Raw genomic sequence first — 18,411 nt, 5'->3', positions numbered from 1 at the left:
GAACAGTTTATGGCTGGGGTGACTAGAGTCCTTGATGATCCTTCCCGCTTTCCTCAGGGACCGCTTCCTGTAGATGTCCTGGAGGGAGGGAAACTCACCTCCAATTATCCTTTCAGAACACCGCGCTACTCTCTGGAGAGCTTTGCGGTTGTAAGCGGTGCTGTTGCTGTCATGGTCCTGGGTCGTTGACCCAGCGTTTTGTGTTTATTCTGATTTGTATTAGTTTAGGGTTGAACCTGAAGTTGATGTATATTCAGCCCTACCTGTGTCTGTCCTTGGTGCTCTGTTCATGTCCCCGTGTTGTGTTGCAAATCAGTCTGTTTCCTGCTTTACTTTGAAGGCTCGTGTTCTAGATTTCCTGTTTTGTTCTGAAAGTCTGTTTCTGTTGTCATTGTGTTCAGCTTGTCTCCTCCGGTCATCATGTGTATTCAGATCAGCTGTTCTTCCCTCCTGTGTGCGATTACCCGATTACCTTGTGTGTGTATATTTAGTGGGTGTCGGTCTGTGTTCGTTGTCGGCTCGTCTGCATTCTTCCGTGTGTCTCTGCCCCGCACCCTTTTTGTAGATTTCAGGTTTGCTCTTTAGTTTCTCCCAGTTTAGATTTGTCATTACTCATTGCCTGTTTTTGCCACTGCCACCGTGTAAATAAACTTCACTCGCATCATCAGTTTGCTGCATTTTGGGTCCTCTTTTTCCTCCACTCCACACGGCTCACTCCGCCAGCCGTGACAGTTGCCATACCAGGTGGTGATGCATCCAGTGAGGATGCTCTCAATGGCACAGTGAAAGAAGGTCCTGAGGATGCGGGGGCTCATGCCAAATCTTTTCAGTCTCCTGAGAAGACCATGCGTCCAATCACATGAACACTAGGAGTCCCAGGCTTCTACCTTTAAAACCCGGAGAGCAGCCAAAAGGCTTTTAGCTAGGCTTTAGCTTCAGACAAGTGGAAGCTAAATTGGCTAGTCATTCATATGTATATTAGGTTGTTACCTGGGAATTTTGGAGGGAGGGGAGTGGGGGTGGGGGAGCTGCTAAAAGCTGTGAACCTCCCTTTTGTGTTTCATCTTGATGCATTCTCAAGCATCCAGGGAAATCTCCAAAAGTCACCAACTTGGAGTGTTTCAGTTTGCCATCTTAGGGAGAAATCAACACACATGGGTGTATGTCCTTTGTTGCTGAGATTTATTGATAAAAACAGTACAAAAAACCAACCATTTGTACACATATTTACAAATAATAATAAAAAGTGCGTGAGTACATTTCAACATTTTCAGCAATCACTCACAATCCTGGCACTGCCATGGTATCTGTAGTCTGCATTTACCACATGTGTATTTGTTGCAGTGAACACATCGCACAGTGGCATGATTGTTCTTGCATTTGTGTTTGACCTGACACATGGCTCTTTTTCCAGGGCTAGGTGTGGAGGGTTGTGTCTAAAGCAACTGTTCTTTTCTTGCCTTCTTCGCAGCTACATGAGAGTGAGCCAACTCTCTTGCAAGCTCCACCAGGAAGTCCACCCGTCTTTCCTTCATCCCGGTGCATGCTTGATACAGCACATGTGCATTCAGTGCTGCCATGTCAATCATGTTATAAAACACGGCAACTGGCCAGCGCCGTGTTCCTCTGCGGACAGTGTACTCCCGAACCATCTGGTCCATCACATCCACGCCACACTTTGTTTTGTTGTAAAGGGTGACAGTGTTTGGCTTCCTTTTGGTAGTGTTATCAGTCTGAACCACGCTGTGCATGCTGCTGAGAATATATACTGTCTTCTTCCGTTTGGCCCCATACTCCGTCAGCGTGGCAGCAGAGGTTGAAAACACCTAAGAAATGAGATAAATTGTTATTTCCATAGCCCTTTTACACACAATGAAACACATAAACATAGAACCACAAAAGACCTGCAACATACCTGAGTGGTGAATTCATTGCGATCTGTCTGCTGTCAGCTGTTCATCAACGGTAAATGACTGCTGGTCAGCAAACCTGGGAAACCCACGGATAATTGGAACTATGGCACGAAACCGCTTCCAAGACATCATGCAACACCTACGACAAGTCCACCCGCAGTGATCGAGCAAAGACTGATAAGTTCGCTGCAATTTCCAGTGTGTGGGGATCATTTGTCACCAACTGCATCACGTGCTACAACCCTGGTCTACATATCACCGTTGATGAACAGCTTTTCCCATCAAAGACTCGGTGCTGTTTCCTGCAGAATATTGCAAGTAAACCTGACAAGTTTGGGATCAAGTTTTGGGTGGCTTGCGACCTAAAATCCAAGTACATTTGCAATGTCTTCCCATATCTTGGCAAGGACCCCAATTGTCCCACTGGGGAGAGACTTTCTGAAAATGTAGTAATGAGGCTGATGGAACCATTCCTAGACAAGGGCGGAAATGTTACCACGGACAATTTTTTCACATCGCTTTCACTTGCGCGAAAACTTCTTAGACGGAAAACCACCATCCTCGGCACAGTCAACAAGATTCGCAGGGAAATGCCTCAATCCACTAGACAGACAGATCGCAATGAATTCACCACTCAGGTATGTTGCAGGTCTTTTGTGGTTCTATGTTTATGTGTTTCATTGTGTGTAAAAGGGCTATGGAAATAACAATTTATCTTATTTCTTAGGTGTTTTCAACCTCTGCTGCCAGGAAAGACGGGTGGACTTCCTGGTGGAGCTTGCAAGAGAGTTGGCTCACTCTCATGTAGCTGCGAAGAAGGCAAGAAAAGAACAGTTGCTTTGGACACAACCCTCCACACCTAGCCCTGGAAAAAGAGCCATGTGTCAGGTCAAACACAAATGCAAGAACAATCATGCCACTGTGCGATGTGTTCACTGCTACAGATACACATGTGGTAAATGCAGACTACAGATACCATGGCAGTGCCAGGATTGTGAGTGATTGCTGAAAATGTTGAAATGTACTCACTCACTTTTTATTATTATTTGTAAATATGTGTACAAATGGTTGGTTTTTTGTACTGTTTTTATCAATAAATGTCAGCAACAAAGGACCTACACCCATGTGTGTTGATTTCTCCCTAAAATGGCAAACTGAAACACTCCAAGTTGGTGACTTTTGGAGATTTATTTCCCTGGATGCTTGAGAATGCATCAAGATGAAACACAAAAGGGAAGTTCACAGCTTTTAGCAGCTCCCCCACCCCCTCATTCACACACCCCCACTCCCCTCCCTCCAGAATTCCCAGGTAACAACCTAATATACATATGAATGACTAGCCAATTTAGCTTCCACTTGTCTGAAGCTAAAGCCTAGCTAAAAGCCATTTGGCTGCTCTCCGGGTTTTAAAGGTAGAAAAGCCAAATGGCTGCTCTCTGGGGGTTTAAGTGTGAAACAGCAGACTGGGATCATACCATTATGTGAAAGAAGAAAGGGGGTACATGCAAGGTACACAGAGAGAGGGAGGAGCTGGATTTCAATGCAAGCGTGTCGGGAAAAATAAAGAGACGAGTGAAAACGTGAAATAAGCAGCATCTGGCTGCTTTTCAATGATACTGAAGACTGCAAAGCTGAGTACAGAATTGATCCAATTAGAAGCTGGCTAAAGTGATGCCTGTTCCTCATTTCAACATTTTTAATTGTGGAGGACAAAAGTTTTAAACTAGTCCAGGCCTTAAACCTCGTGTTCGTTCTCCCCAGTAGTAGTAAATGCATAAAACAAGACTTTTAAGAAAACACTGAATATAAAATTGCTTCCTTGAAAAAGACTAAATTTACAGTTCAGTATTAAATATGAAACAAAATGTGCCATATTCCACCTGTCAAAGTGTCTTTGAACGGCAGAGATGCAGAAATGTGTGCATGTAGCACAGAGCCATGACTCAGTGTCTGAGGGGCTAAATGAGTCTCACAGGCCTTAATGTGCGCTTGGAGCCATTTATAACTCATAACTCTTTGATCTGCTGCTCACTACAAACAAGCACAAGCATACATTTTGGACTTTTAACTGTACTTTTAACCTCCCTTATGGGCAATCATACAATACAAATTAATTAATCAATAACCAAATAACAGAAAAATAACAGAAATAACAATAAATGACAGAAAACTTTCTGTTTTTTATTTTCTACTATAGAAATTTCTGGAGGTTTTTACGACTACAGTTAAAAGAAAAACATCCCTCAAAACATATTTGGTAAACTGGTAAACTACCAGAATCTATTTAGGACTATTTTATTTAAAGACTATTGAGGAAAAACAAAACAAAAAGGCTTCAGTGAGACTAAACATTGATCCATTTGTAGTTTTGCACATTTTGTATAAGTGATATAATTTGGTTGGAGTGATAAGCTCTGGTTGCATTCTTTCCTCTTTGTATCACTGCTGCAGTCAGGCATATAGTGGGTAAATATGCTATCATTCTTAAAGCCACACACTTTTATAAATGTAAGCTTTGTTGTTTCTTTTAAACACAAATAACCAACAATTTGAATGTGATAGCATTTATTTTAATATTGCCAGAAAAGCTATGCATTGTTAACATGTTATTCGTATGATAATACCACAGGACGTTTCTTTTGGAACCTAATGTTCCAGGAAGCATTTGCAGCTGTTGTGTGGTTTGCGGTGAGAATTCAACTGTCCTTCCCAACCATTGCATTGCATTTCTTTTTTGTGTGCGTGTATTTGTATGACTGATATATATTCATTAAATTTTACTGTGAAAAAACTTAGTGTCTTCAATTTGTGTCTGTCACAATTTGGCACACAATGGGGCAGACTGATTCAAGTGATTGCAAGAGTCAGCAATTCATTTGCATTCATAAATTATGTGGCAATTAATTGCAGACCTTGTTTAAGAGTGGTTGTTTTCATTCTGAGTCTGACAGAGACAGGTTGCTTCCCACCAGACTCAGCCTGCGGGCGACCAGTTGGTGGTCGTCCTATTTTTACTTTTGTGTGACTGAGGCCTAAATCACCTATTCTGTTCTACACTAACTTTATTTATATATTTATTATTTACTGTGATAATACTATTAGGCTACTGACATGTTTGCATTGTTGGAGCTATTTTCTTTTACATTTGTGCCCTTTACCACTGGTTTACCTGTTTAACACACATATATGAACACACACACACACGATACTCTGCAGTCACATTTCACCTGTCCGTTGGGTTTCATTTCAGTTGTTACAGGAAAAATGATTCTATGTTTCTTTACCTTCTTTTAAATGTACAAAGATGCCCTTTGTCTGCCTGTTGGGAAGCATTTAAGTAACAAAGTGTTGCAGGTTCCTTTGTGATGAGCAGAGGGGAGTTCTTCAGGAAGAGATCCGAGTCCTTAAGCTTCAGCTTGAGCAGGTTGAGCAGCAAAAAAATGAGCAGACAGACAGGCTACAACAGCATATTGCTGCTTGTGAACAAGAAATTAAAAAACTACAGGAAATTAAGCAAGCAAAGGAAGATCTTCTTCATCAGACTGAAGAAAAGGTGAACGATCTTGAGACAAAGTTAACTGCTGCTACTTCACTGTTGGCTGTTAAAGAGCAACAAATTACCAGTCTCAAAGATGAAGTTGACATTCTTACAGATGAAACTAACAAAAACAAAGATGAAATTCAAGCCAAAGAAGAAGAGCTTGCCAAGTTACTTCTTGAGAAGTCTAATGTACAAGAAACTCTCAGTGACAAAATCCAGATCTTAACAGCTCAAGTGGAAGACCTTAGTTCATCTCTCAAACAGGCGGAGCAGGAAATTCACATGAAGCAAGACTTACTGGATAAAACCACACAAGAGAATGTCCAACAAATAGAGCTACTTCAACAACAAAGTGCTGAACATATGGAAGCACTCGAGAAGCAGAAGAAAGCATCTCGAGAAGAAATCAAGAGGCTAAATGCAGATATTCATGCTAAGGAAGAACAGATGGCTCGGCTAGAGACTGAGGGACAAGCATTTATGTTAACTGTAGGAGTGTTGGATCAGTTAGCATATGATGTCATTCTGGGAGAAGACTTGCCAATTTTAGACTGTTTGGTTCATAATAACTCTGAAGCCTATTCCTGTGCTGTTGTCACTCGTTCAACGAAAAGGGGTTTAGAACCACTGCCTGATGTAGATGAAGACTTATTTGAAGGAGGGAGTGAACTCAGGAAAACAAAACGACAACGTAGGCAGGAGAAAAATAAAAACAGTGGGAGGGCAAAACTTCTGGAACCAACCTTACCAATGTCTCCACCTATTGATCTTCAGTGGGAGTTTCCCAATAATTTTAGAGAAAGACAGGAAAATGATTCATCTTTAAAACCTCTCTTTAAGAAAGCATGCAATGTGGATGATGGAAAGGAAAGTGATGTAGGGCTTAAAAGTGTAACTGGAGAACCTTTCATAATAAAGGATAAACTTCTGTATCTAGCGGACATGGAGAAACCCAGACTTGTTGTACCAAAAGAGTACCGATCAGTAATCCTGCATTTGGGCCACACTGTACCATGGTCAGGACATTTAGGACAGGCAAAGACTTACAATCGTGTTGCTCAACGTTTTTACTGGCCAGGATTGTACAAAGATGTGGTTGACTACTGCAAAACATGTCATGAATGTCAGAAAGTGGCTCCTACCAAAATTTCAGACCGAGCCCCGTTGCAAACATTACCAATAATGGATGTACCTTATGAGAGAATAGCTATGGATATCATAGGTCCTTTACCTAAGAGCAGTAGTGGTCATAAATATGCATTAGTCATTTGTGATTATGCCACAAGATATCCAGATGTTTATCCACTGCGTTCTCTGCAGGTCAAACACATTGTTCGATGCTTAGTAGACCTTTTTTCCAGAGTTGGCGTTCCAAAGGAGATCCTGACAGATCAGGGTACCAGTTTTATGTCACATTTGATAAAGTCTCTTTATGACCAACTTGGTGTAAAAGGTATTCGAACTACTCCCTACCGTCCAGAAACTGACGGTCTGGTGGAACGATTTAATGGTACATTAAAGCAAATGTTGAGAAAGTTTATTGATGATACTGGCAAAGGTTGGGATAAATGGTTGCCTTTTCTGTTGTTTGCATACAGAGAAGTACCACAGGCTTCAACTGGTTTCTCCCCTTTTGAGCTGCTCTATGGAAGGCAGGTTAGAGGCCCCCTGGATATGCTGAAAGAGAACTGGGTGGCTGGAGTGGCACCGGGGTCTACTGAAGTGGCTTCGACGATGAACATCATTTCCTACATATTGCAGATGAGAGACAAACTGGAAACGTACAGAGAACAGGTTAGAGACCATATGCAGAAGGCGCAGCAAAAGCAGAAGGTATGGTATGACAAGCATGCCTGTGAGAGAGAACTAAAGACTGGTCAAAAAGTTTTGGTACTTTTGCCTACTGGACCAAGTAAGTTGCTGGCTAAGTGGCAAGGACCGTATACTGTGGCCAGAAAAACCGGCCCAGTGACATATGAGGTCATTTGTCCAGAGAAACACAAATCAAAGCAACTGCTACATGTAAACTTGTTAAAAGAGTATCATGAAAGAAACGCCCCAGAACCAGGTGTGAAGCAAATCCTGATGGTACAAGATGTTCGGCCTGAAGACAGTGGCATTCTGGAGGTTGGAGAAGCTGAGATGAGCCCATTCAGAGGCATGCCCAAATCTGAAGACCCTCCTGAACATCTGACTGAAGATCAGTGGCAACAGTTGAATGAGGTGAGGCAATCCTTTCCATTGTTGTTCTTAGACACCCCGGGGCGAACAAATGTCATAGCACATAACATCATCTTGAAAGACACAAAACCTTTTCGTCTTAAGCCTTACAGGATACCAGAACGGATGGTGGAACCGTTGAGGAAGGAGGTTCAGATGATGCTGGAACTGGGAGTGATTGAGCCCTCAAGGAGTGAGTGGTCAAACCCCATTGTACTTGTTCCAAAGAAAGACTCCCCTCAACTACGATTTTGATCAGACATGAGAAAGCTAAATAGTATTTCCTGTTTTGATTCTTATCCAATGCCACGGATTGATGAGCTACTGGAAAGACTAGGAAAGGCTAAATACATTACAACCTTAGATTTGTGTAAGGGTTACTGGCAAGTGCCCTTAGAGCCGTCCTGTAAAGAATACACAGCCTTCCAAATTCCAGGAATGGGCTTATTTCAGTACACCGTGTTGCCCTTTGGTCTTCTTGGGGCACCTGCAACTTTTCAAAGGACATTATCCTTAATGGTTGTTCAAAGTTTGCAGCTGCCTACCTGGATGATGTGGTGATTTACAGTGAGTCTTGGGAGGAACACCTGCAGCATCTAAAGGTTGTGTTGGCAAAGATCCAGGAGGCTGGTTTGACTCTGAATGTGAGCAAGTGTGCCTGGGCACAAGAAGAGGTGAAGTATCTAGGATACATTGTGGGACATGGACAAATAAAGCCACAAGTTGAAAAGGTAAAGGCTATACAAACAATTCCCAGACCTAAAACCAAAAAGCAAGTGAGGTCGTTTCTGGGCTTGGTTGGCTGGTATCGGAGGTTTATTCCCCATTTCTCAACCTTGGCAGCCCCTCTTACAGATCTCACGAGAAAACACGCTTCTAAAGTGATGTGGAATGACGACTGTGAACATGCCTTCCAATATTTAAAGAGACAGATTTCTGAAGCCCCTGTTTTGCAAAGCCCGGATTTTTCCAAACCATTTGTTGTACAGGTAGATGCCTCTAATGTTGGACTTGGTGCAGTGCTGGCTCAAGGAGAAGCTGGTGAAGAAAAACCTGTGCTTTTCTTAAGTAAGAAGCTGTTTGACAGGGAAAAAACCTATTCTACAGTAGAAAAAGAAGGACTGGCAATTAAGTGGGCAATTGATTCGTTGAAATATTATCTCCTTGGAAGAGAATTTATTCTTCAGACGGATCACCGATCCCTGGTGTGGATGCACTCCAAGCAACATCAGAATGCGAGGATACTGCGCTGGTGCCTAGCCCTCCAGCCATACCAGTTCACCGTCCAGCATTGCCCGGGTAAGAACAATCTTATTGCTGACTATCTTTCCCGTTTGCCGGAGATGTGTCGACCAGAAGGGGGGTGGGGTGGGGGTGGGGGGGGGGGGTAGTGAGTAATGTTGGGAAGCATTTAAGTAACAAAGTGTTGCAGGTTACCTTTGTGGTGGCCATCTTGTTTCCCCAGTAAAGAGGAAGCCTGCCTCAATTGCAGCTCTTTTATAGGCCAGTCTGTATTAAGAAGGTGTGTCTTTAGAATATTTAAAGGGAGCAGGAAATGGATTGGGGGCCATTTTGAGAAGTTGCTGTCTGTATGTGCATGATGTTGGCAAGAGATAATAAAACAATTACTTTAACTAAGATAGAGTGAAGTCTGATGTTTCCTTCACCTCCCCTCACGGCGTAACACTGCCCTTTGTCTATGGTTAGATTAGTTTAGAATTATCCTTTTAGACTTTCCCAGCAAAGACATATTGTTTCTGGGACATATTGTTTTATCTCTCCCAGCTCTCTGCTGACGAGACTAGCACCATATATGGAGTTGTTTATTTAATCTGTTTATTATTTTCTTATCCTGTTCCCACTGTCTCTGTGATTTGTGCCTATAAAAAGTGCCAAGCCTCTGTTCATGGTGGGAGTTGTTCTTCGCAGCTCACCCGTGCGCACGTTAAAGCATAAAAAGTAACCTTGTCTCATTGTGTCTTTATTTCTCCTGGGTCTTTTGCAGAGTTTTCTCCCAACATCAGTTTTTACATGTCATGATATTTCTGCATGTCAATTATTTGAGTCACAATAACATCTGAGAAATAATCAATAAACCCTCACATTAAGGTTGGTTTCTCCTCTGATCCCTTATTCTTCTTGAGCTGTTAGAATAACTGCTTGTATCTGCCATCCTTTTTTCTTTCTCTCATTCCCCTCGCTCTCTCCTTCTTTTTGTCTCCCTCAAGCCCTTGTACCTGCCTGTGTGAGTCTCAGGCTGGCTGTTCCTTATGATGCAGTTTTTAAAGGATGGTTTCATTTATCAAGGGAAAACAGACCCACTTCCTGTGACTAAGTAATCCCTAATCTTTATACAGTAACTTGTTGTGCCTCCCTTGGCAGCAAGAACCTTCATTTTGTTATTTTTTTCTTTCTTTCTTTTTTTTTTGAGCGATTCAGAGATGAACTTGCTGGTGTGTTTTAGATCATTAAATGAGGCTAACTGAGTCTTTTTCTTCCAGATTTTTGGAAGAAAGAACAATTCATGGTTCCATCAAAAACAGCAAGTCATCCAGGCCCTGAAGCAGCAAAACAGCCATAGACCATCACACAACCACCACCATGTTTGACTGTTGGTATGATGTTCCCTTTATGCCAGATGTATGCAAAATTTACAAAACTGTCAACTTTTCAGTTCACAAAATATTTTCCAAACGTTTTGGGGGATCAGAAAGATGTTCTTGGCAAACATGAGATGAGCCTTTGTGTTCTTTTTGGTCAGCAGTGGTTTTCTCCTTGAACTCTCCCATGGGTGATGTTTTTACCCAGTCTCTTTCCGTTTGTTGAATCTTGAATTACTGAGGCAGTCCTTTACATATTGTTCCAGGTTCTTTTGTTGATATGGATGATTTCTTGATACACTCTTGGAGTTCATTTGTTTGGCCAGCCACTCCTGGGAAGATTCACCAGTATTTCAAGATTTCTCCATTTGTGGATAATTGCTTTTATTGTGCCCAAAGCCTTAGAAATGGCTTTGTAACCTTTTCCAGAATGACAGATATCAATGACATTGTTTCTCTGTTTTTTCTTTATATTATGCCATGGTGTGTTGCTTTTGGAGATCTTTTAGCCTATTTCACTTTGTCAGGTAGGTTACGTAACCCACACAATGACTTTTTGATGAATGCACATTATCTTTGTTTATTTACAAGAAACGTTTGTAGGATGTCTTTATAGTAAAGCACCCATGAAACACACAGCAAAACTTGTGAATAACTCCAGATTCGTCGCTGACTTTTTTCAGTATTGATATTATTTGGTACATATGTTTTGATGATATTAATATTGTATTCTCTCAAATTTACAATATATAGGCAAAAAATAATAATATAAAATATTAAATCTATATATTTGTACTAACTGTTAATTGTTTTTTGTGTGTAGATGCACATTATTGATATATCTGAATGATTTTGGCTTAACTCTTTATAAAAGCTAGCAATTTAAAAATATAGTCATTTCATTTTTAAGCAAAAGTTCTCTAAAGAAAATTAGTAATATAGAACTTTTATCAGAGTCATGACAAAATTTATTGGAACTGACCCTGAACACATCAAATTTTTAGTCTCTCCACCTGGAAAAATGAAGATGTTTCAGCGTTAAAAAAATAAATAAATAAAAATAAAAACACATCAATGATTCAAGGATTACTAAATTCTTTATGTTTCATCATCTCAGGAACACAATGTCAAAATAACATTTAAATCCGGTACATACAGGTTATTTCTCAAACTCTGACTGGCAATGCTTTTAGTAGAAGAGGTTTAGTAACTGGCAGTGCTTTCTTTGCAGCTTTAAATTTAGAAATGTGACAGTTTTCAGCATTCTTAGTGTCTTACTTTGGATCATTTATTTTCTTGAACAGTCTGATTCAGTTGATTTCTTTGGATTATCTAATTTCTTGCTAATTTCAAGTGCTAAAGAAGGTATGTAGAGAATTACACCAACTCTTATTTTGGCTTGAATGCACATATTTCCTCATGTCTTCCATCTGTTACACAAAGCTGATGATTCAATCAAAATTTGTAACAGTGGGAAAGAAAGTGCAAGTACAGTACTGTGAAAACTTATTTATCCCCTTCAAGTTTTAATATTAAGCAAAGACGGCTTCATCATCTCATAAACACAATGCCAAAAAGTCACAATATCAAATTCAGTCAATGAAGGATATTTCTTAAACTATTACTGGCAGTGCTATTAATTTAAAAGGCTTTATTACTGGCAGTGGTGTCTTTGCAGGTTCATACTTCGATTTGAGAGTTTCATGCATTCTTAGTATCTCACTTCTTTTGTAGTGATGAATCACACTATTGTAGTAAAGGTTTTCCTGGGCTTCCTGTCCACCCCCCCCAAAAAAACTTTAAAAGCCACAACTTGTGGTGACTCTCTTGTTCACACTTTTGTCCTCTCCACATTGCAGCTGAGCTAAGAACAGTTTGAGCGATGTATCCTCAAGTTTGCCCGACTGAAGCCGTGCCATTGCAGAGTGTGATTTATGGTGGACTCCCTGCTCAGCCTGGAGTGGTCCAGCACACTGCTGTGAACATCACCAGAGGGCAACCAGTCATCACAGAGCCCCCCAACGACTATATTATCTGGTCGCTCTTTTCCTTTGTCTACACAAATCCTTTCTGCTTTGGGCTTGCAGCTCTCATTTATTCCATCAAGGTGAGTTTATTGCGAAACATTTTAATTTTTTAGACCTTACATTTTGTGAAATTCCTGTGTTACAGAAGCCAGAATATTAAGACAACCTATAACAAAAGAATATCTATCTATCTAGAGATATAATGTTGATGTAAAATATGATAAAACGTGAAAACTATACAAATGAGGTGTGCAATTAAATGAAGTAGGAGTATACAGAAATTAACTGAGGTAAATATGTAAAAAATCAAAATATTTAACAGAACATTATGTTAAGTGATATGGTACATCATAAAGCTCAGTAAGATAAACTCATAAATAAAGTTATAACAAGATAAAAAATATATATCAAATGTCAGTAAAACAACCAACAAAAATGAAAATAATATTCATAAAACCAATCAGCTCCAAGCAAAACTACAATCCAAACAAATGACTTACTAACAATAGTGAAAGGAAATCATAAAATACAAAATGACATAAGTGTCTTACAGCAAGCATTGAACATGTGTTGGTTTACAGTTTTAAAGTGTATAAAATGCTTTCATCCTTCCAGGCCAGAGACAGGAAGATGGCTGGAGATGTGGATGGTGCACGACGTTATGGCTCCACTGCTCAAACTTTTAACATTGCTGCCACAGTATTAGGTGTCCTTGTGTTTGTGACAGTTATATTTTTGCTCTATGACAGATTTAGATAATATGTACATTAGAAGCATTTTAGAGTTGCCTTCTGCTGTGATTAGTTCACATTTGCATTTTTACTTAAAATATATTTTGCTGCTTTTTAACTTTTAAATCACATTGTCTGGAAATAAACATCATTTTCCAACAGTCTTAAACGGAAATCTTCTCTATTTTTTTATTGACAAGTTTTATTTTCAGATTAGAAAATGTATAAATTGAAAATGTGTCACATGTGCAGCTGAGTAGTAAATGAAGAAAATCTGAAGTAGTGAAATAGTTTGTTTTTTTAAAAGCCACAACTTGTGGTGATAGAAAGGAAAACATTTTGCTCATATCGGACATCTGAACGTGCATAACATTGATGATTCAATCAGATCCAAGTTAGCACTGCAGAAACCCATTACAGTACATACAGACAAATATAATGATTACAGCTTCACACTGATAGTTCATGTGTGAAAAGCCTGAATCACATGTTGATTCCCCTTCCCCTTTGCCATCACAGCTGAGGGTATAAAAGGACTTGACATCCAGCCTTATGTGTTAACAATGTGTTGAAAATGGACAGAGTGCTAAAACAGAGTTGTTCCCTATCTGCTAGTAAGGATTAGATATAAGGCCAATGAATATGTTAGCAGAGAGATGTACTGTGAGTACTGAAAATTTCTATTCAGGCTATTCTAGTTTTTGTGTGCATAGTGTGAGGACTAGAAAAGTTTGGTTTACAAGACCTGTGCTGGCAAATGGTATTGGGACTGTAATTAATTTTAGATCACTTTAATAGCTAATTTCACTACTGAGCACTCAGAATAAAATAAACAGAAAAGTTATAGATTCACATGACTGAGGATTGTTTGTGCAGACTTAGTGAAAAGAAGCGAGGTCAAGAGACAGTAGCTCTCAAAGATAGATGCTACTTTAGATGCATGAAACTGGGTAACAGGTCAGGGATAAGTAAGTGTGTGTGTGTGTGTGTGTGTCCATCCCCAGGTAAAGCTGCAACTGAGGGAGGAGAAGAAGACCATCAATAAGGGGGGCTAAAGTATAAGCCGCGGCCTCTTCGCAACGCTTTTTTTGACCAATCAGATAGAAGCACATTCTCTTTTATGAATATGTGTACACCGCTAAGTTAGGAGCATCTCTCTTCTGGTGGTTGGCTACAGCAGTTTGCTGTAGACTGTGGTTTTCTAACCGGAAGGAGATCCGTGTACATGAATTATTCTTTGAACTGCTTGATACAATAAATCTGTTACACTTGAACTGAACCTGAGCTCTCTTTATCCTAGAGAAAAAGAACACACGACAGTAGACATGATCCATTATTGACCTTTCTATTTGTGTCTGAGTTTGAGAAGATAAGAACTCATACTTTTGAGCAAGAAAAATAGTGTTAAATGTTGTATGGGTTAAACACAGAATTATGATTGATATGTGATTTTCTTGATCACAGTATGCTCAATACTGATCAGAACATAATCAGTAAATATAAAGATGTTTGAGCTTAAATGACACATAAGAATAAAAGTAATAAATTAAAATAATTATTTTAGAGACTTGCCTAACTCAGACCTAGCTGAAAGCCTGATGTGTAGTTAGAAGGAATAACTAGAAGCTAATTTCTTGCTGTAGTTGCAATTAGGCAACATGTTTATTTTTATATTATTGCCTTTCATACTGTTGCAGCTATATGATGAGTCAGAGGTGTTCCAGCTGAAAGCTAATTTAAGTGATCTTTAACATCCTGCAGTAGGCTAACACTGTCACTTTCTAGCTTCTGGCTAGATATCAAATCCACTAGCTCCTTTGTGCTAGCTGATGTAAAAGATGTAACCTAACAGCTCCTTAAAAAAGTTCTCCTCAGATAAAATTTTCCCTAAGACGCTTTGTGTCATTATTAGTGGTGCTCATCAAGGAGTGTTTCGGTATCCTTTGTCATAAGTTTGATTCTAATTATGACCATAATGCTGTAAAATTGTAGTGCAACATCATCATAACAGCTTTGACTTGCAGCTGTAGTCACTGACAAACTTGCACATCTCTGTTCAAGAATCGCAAACAGAGTGGCAAAGCTGAGAGGAAGGCCAGTGTTTATTTTTGAAAACCACACACACTGTGGTTTTTAGCTGTAAAACTGACAAACCAACACAAGGACCTGAGGCCCCGCTGCACTTTTTTGGTAAGTTAAATGTGTTTTTAAGCTATTCTGTAGCTAACATCCTTGTTAGATAGCTAAGGTGAGTTGTCACCTGCTGGGGAAAGTCACGTTTGGTAGCTAATCCTTGCACATGAATGATTTTATTGTGACTAAAGAAATCAGTTTGTTCATTAATGTCGGTGCTCTGGTTCAGATATTTAAAGAACTAAAGAAACTAGTCTTTAGCCAGGGTTAATTTGTCATTGGAGTCAATGCTCTGGTTCAGATATTTGCTCTGGTGCTCTGACAGAACAGAAAAATGTTTAGACCTGCAGTTAAAGATGAGACACTGAAATGGTTTATATGAGACACTGAGAAAAGTCACTGGGTTGTTCATACTTCTATTATTAATGTTAGACCATAAGAGCAATAGACTGGACTCTTCTTGGCCTCCTATGCTGACCTATTTATTAAACATGTACATACAGGAGCATGCTTTTGTCTCTCTCCACATCTGCAAGGACAGAAATATCAAATAAAAAAAAAGCTTGCACTTCAATGATGCGTCATTATTCATTAATAGCAGATTTAATTCAATTTTAAAAGATGAAATACTGAGGATTTAACATGCTCTCGAAGTATTTTTCACTCACAGTCTGTAACATCAGTTCCAGTTTCCAGCTGGTGGTTTGTTTGTTTGTTTTTCAAAACAATGCAAATCTGTTTATTACACACACACACAAAAGCTTTTAGAAAGCACCATAGTCTTTTTCAGTATTATTGTCATGTAAAACAGTTCAGTTCAGTATGACAGGAGCACAGGAGCCAATATGGTCTTATAAAAATAGCCAATTATATTTGAACTAAAAAAAACAAAAAACATACAGGGAGTGCAGAATTATTAGGTAAGTTGTATTTTTGAGGAATAATTTTATTATTGAACAACAACCATGTTCTCAATGAACCCAAAAAACTCATTAATATCAAAGCTGAATGTTTTTGGAAGTAGTTTTTAGTTTGTTTTTAGTTTTAGCTATTTTAGGGGGATATCTGTGTGTGCAGGTGACTATTACTGTGCATAATTATTAGGCAACTTAACAAAAAACAAATATATACCCATTTCAATTATTTATTTTTACCAGTGAAACCAATATAACATCTCCACATTCACAAATATACATTTCTGACATTCAAAAACAAAACAAAAACCAATCAGCGACCAATATAGCCACCTTTCTTTGCAAGGACACTCAAAAGCCTGCCATCCATGGATTCTGTCAGTGTTTTGATCTGTTCACCATCAACATTGCGTGCAGCAGCAACCACAGCCTCCCAGACACTGTTCAGAGAGGTGTACTGTTTTCCCTCCTTGTAAATCTCACATTTGATGATGGACCACAGGTTCTCAATGGGGTTCAGATCAGGTGAACAAGGTGGCCATGTCATTAGTTTTTCTTCTTTTATACCCTTTCTTGCCAGCCACGCTGTGGAGTACTTGGACACGTGTGATGGAGCATTGTCCTGCATGAAAATCATGTTTTTCTTGAAGGATGCAGACTTCTTCCTGTACCACTGCTTGAAGAAGGCGTCTTCCAGAAACTGGCAGTAGGACTGGGAGTTGAGCTTGACTCCATCCTCAACCCGAAAAGGCCCCACAAGCTCATCTTTGATGATACCAGCCCAAACCAGTACTCCACCTCCACCTTGCTGGCGTCTGAGTCGGACTGGAGCTCTCTGCCCTTTACCATTCCAGCCACAGGCCCATCCATCTGGCCCATCAAGACTCACTCTCATTTCATCAGTCCATAAAACCTTAGAAAAACCAGTCTTGAGATATTTCTTGGCCCAGTCTTGACGTTTCAGCTTGTGTGTCTTGTTCAGTGGTGGTCGTCTTTCAGCCTTTCTTACCTTGGCCATGTCTCTGAGTATTGCACACCTTGTGCTTTTGGGCACTCCAGTGATGTTGCAGCTCTGAAATATGGCCAAACTGGTGGCAAGTGGCATCTTGGCAGCTGCACGCTTGACTTTTCTCAGTTCATGGGCAGTTATTTTGCGCCTTGGTTTTTCCACACGCTTCTTGCGAACCTGTTGACTATTTTGAATGAAACGCTTGATTGTTCGATGATCACGCTTCAGAAGCTTTGCAATTTTGAGACTGCTGCATCCCTCTGCAAGATATCTCACTATTTTTGACTTTTCTGAGCCTGTCATGTCCTTCTTTTGACCCATTTTGCCAAAGGAAAGGACGTTGCCTAATAATTATGCACACCTGATATAGGGTGATATAGCACCTGTTACTTGATTCAAACATATTTTGTGCTCTGGATGTTTTGCCAAATCCTATAAAGTCCCCAGTTCATCATTCAGGAGCTAGATTCACCTACTTTTCAAAGGGCATGTTACGTCCCCACGAAGAGGTCTAGGCCTGTGAGGGAGGGGACCAGTAACAAATGCGTCCAGAAATAGAATGAAAAGGAAAACAGACAGAGTTGTTCTATAATAATATAGTTTTATTACAAATAACCTTATCTTAAAGAGCCGGCAACGCTGTTTTACCAATAATGCCAAAGAAACAAAGGAAACCCTCACAGCAACAAAAGAAAAAACTACCAAACAAATAAGGGAGGCACTTCCCACACTTCTTACTTTACTCCTCACCACAAGGAGACAATCTCAGGGCCCACAAGCCCGTCTACTCACTAGTCGAAGTAGGCTGCCTGTCCAAAACCTAGCAGAAAAACGTGTAGAGCCACAAGGGGGGAAAAAACACCTCGCTCACACTTCATCCCCTGCTTACATAGCCTCAGAGGTGATTGCTGACTGGATCCAGGTGGCAAACGAGGTTAATCAAAAGCAGCTGTGTCCTGGGGAGAGAGGAGAGTGAGAGAGACAGAGGGGGTAGGAGTGGCAAAGGAGGAGGAGGCGGAGAGAGCGGGCAAACACCCCAGTCACACTCTCCCACAGCCTCACAGAATGTAACATCCCCCCTCCCCCTTACATTCAAGCTCTACCAAAACAACAAAGACACCTAATTGTGAGCTGCGTGACAGTGCATTAGCTACTATATTGTCAGTACCTTTTTTGTGTTTGATCACCAGATTATAATCCTGGGCCAGCAGTGCCCAGCGCATCAGTCATTGGTTGTGGTTGTACATCCGGTTCAGAAAAATGAGGGGATTGTGATCTGTGAACACGGTCACCGGTAGGGTTGCCAACCGTCCCTTAAAAAAC

Source organism: Mchenga conophoros, linkage group LG7, assembly GCF_057382185.1.
Source record: "Mchenga conophoros isolate Kocher_MC1m ecotype Shallow Benthic linkage group LG7, M_conophoros_male_GT1.1, whole genome shotgun sequence".
Taxonomy (NCBI): Eukaryota; Metazoa; Chordata; class Actinopteri; order Cichliformes; family Cichlidae; genus Mchenga; species Mchenga conophoros.
This window is presented reverse-complemented; position numbering follows the sequence as displayed.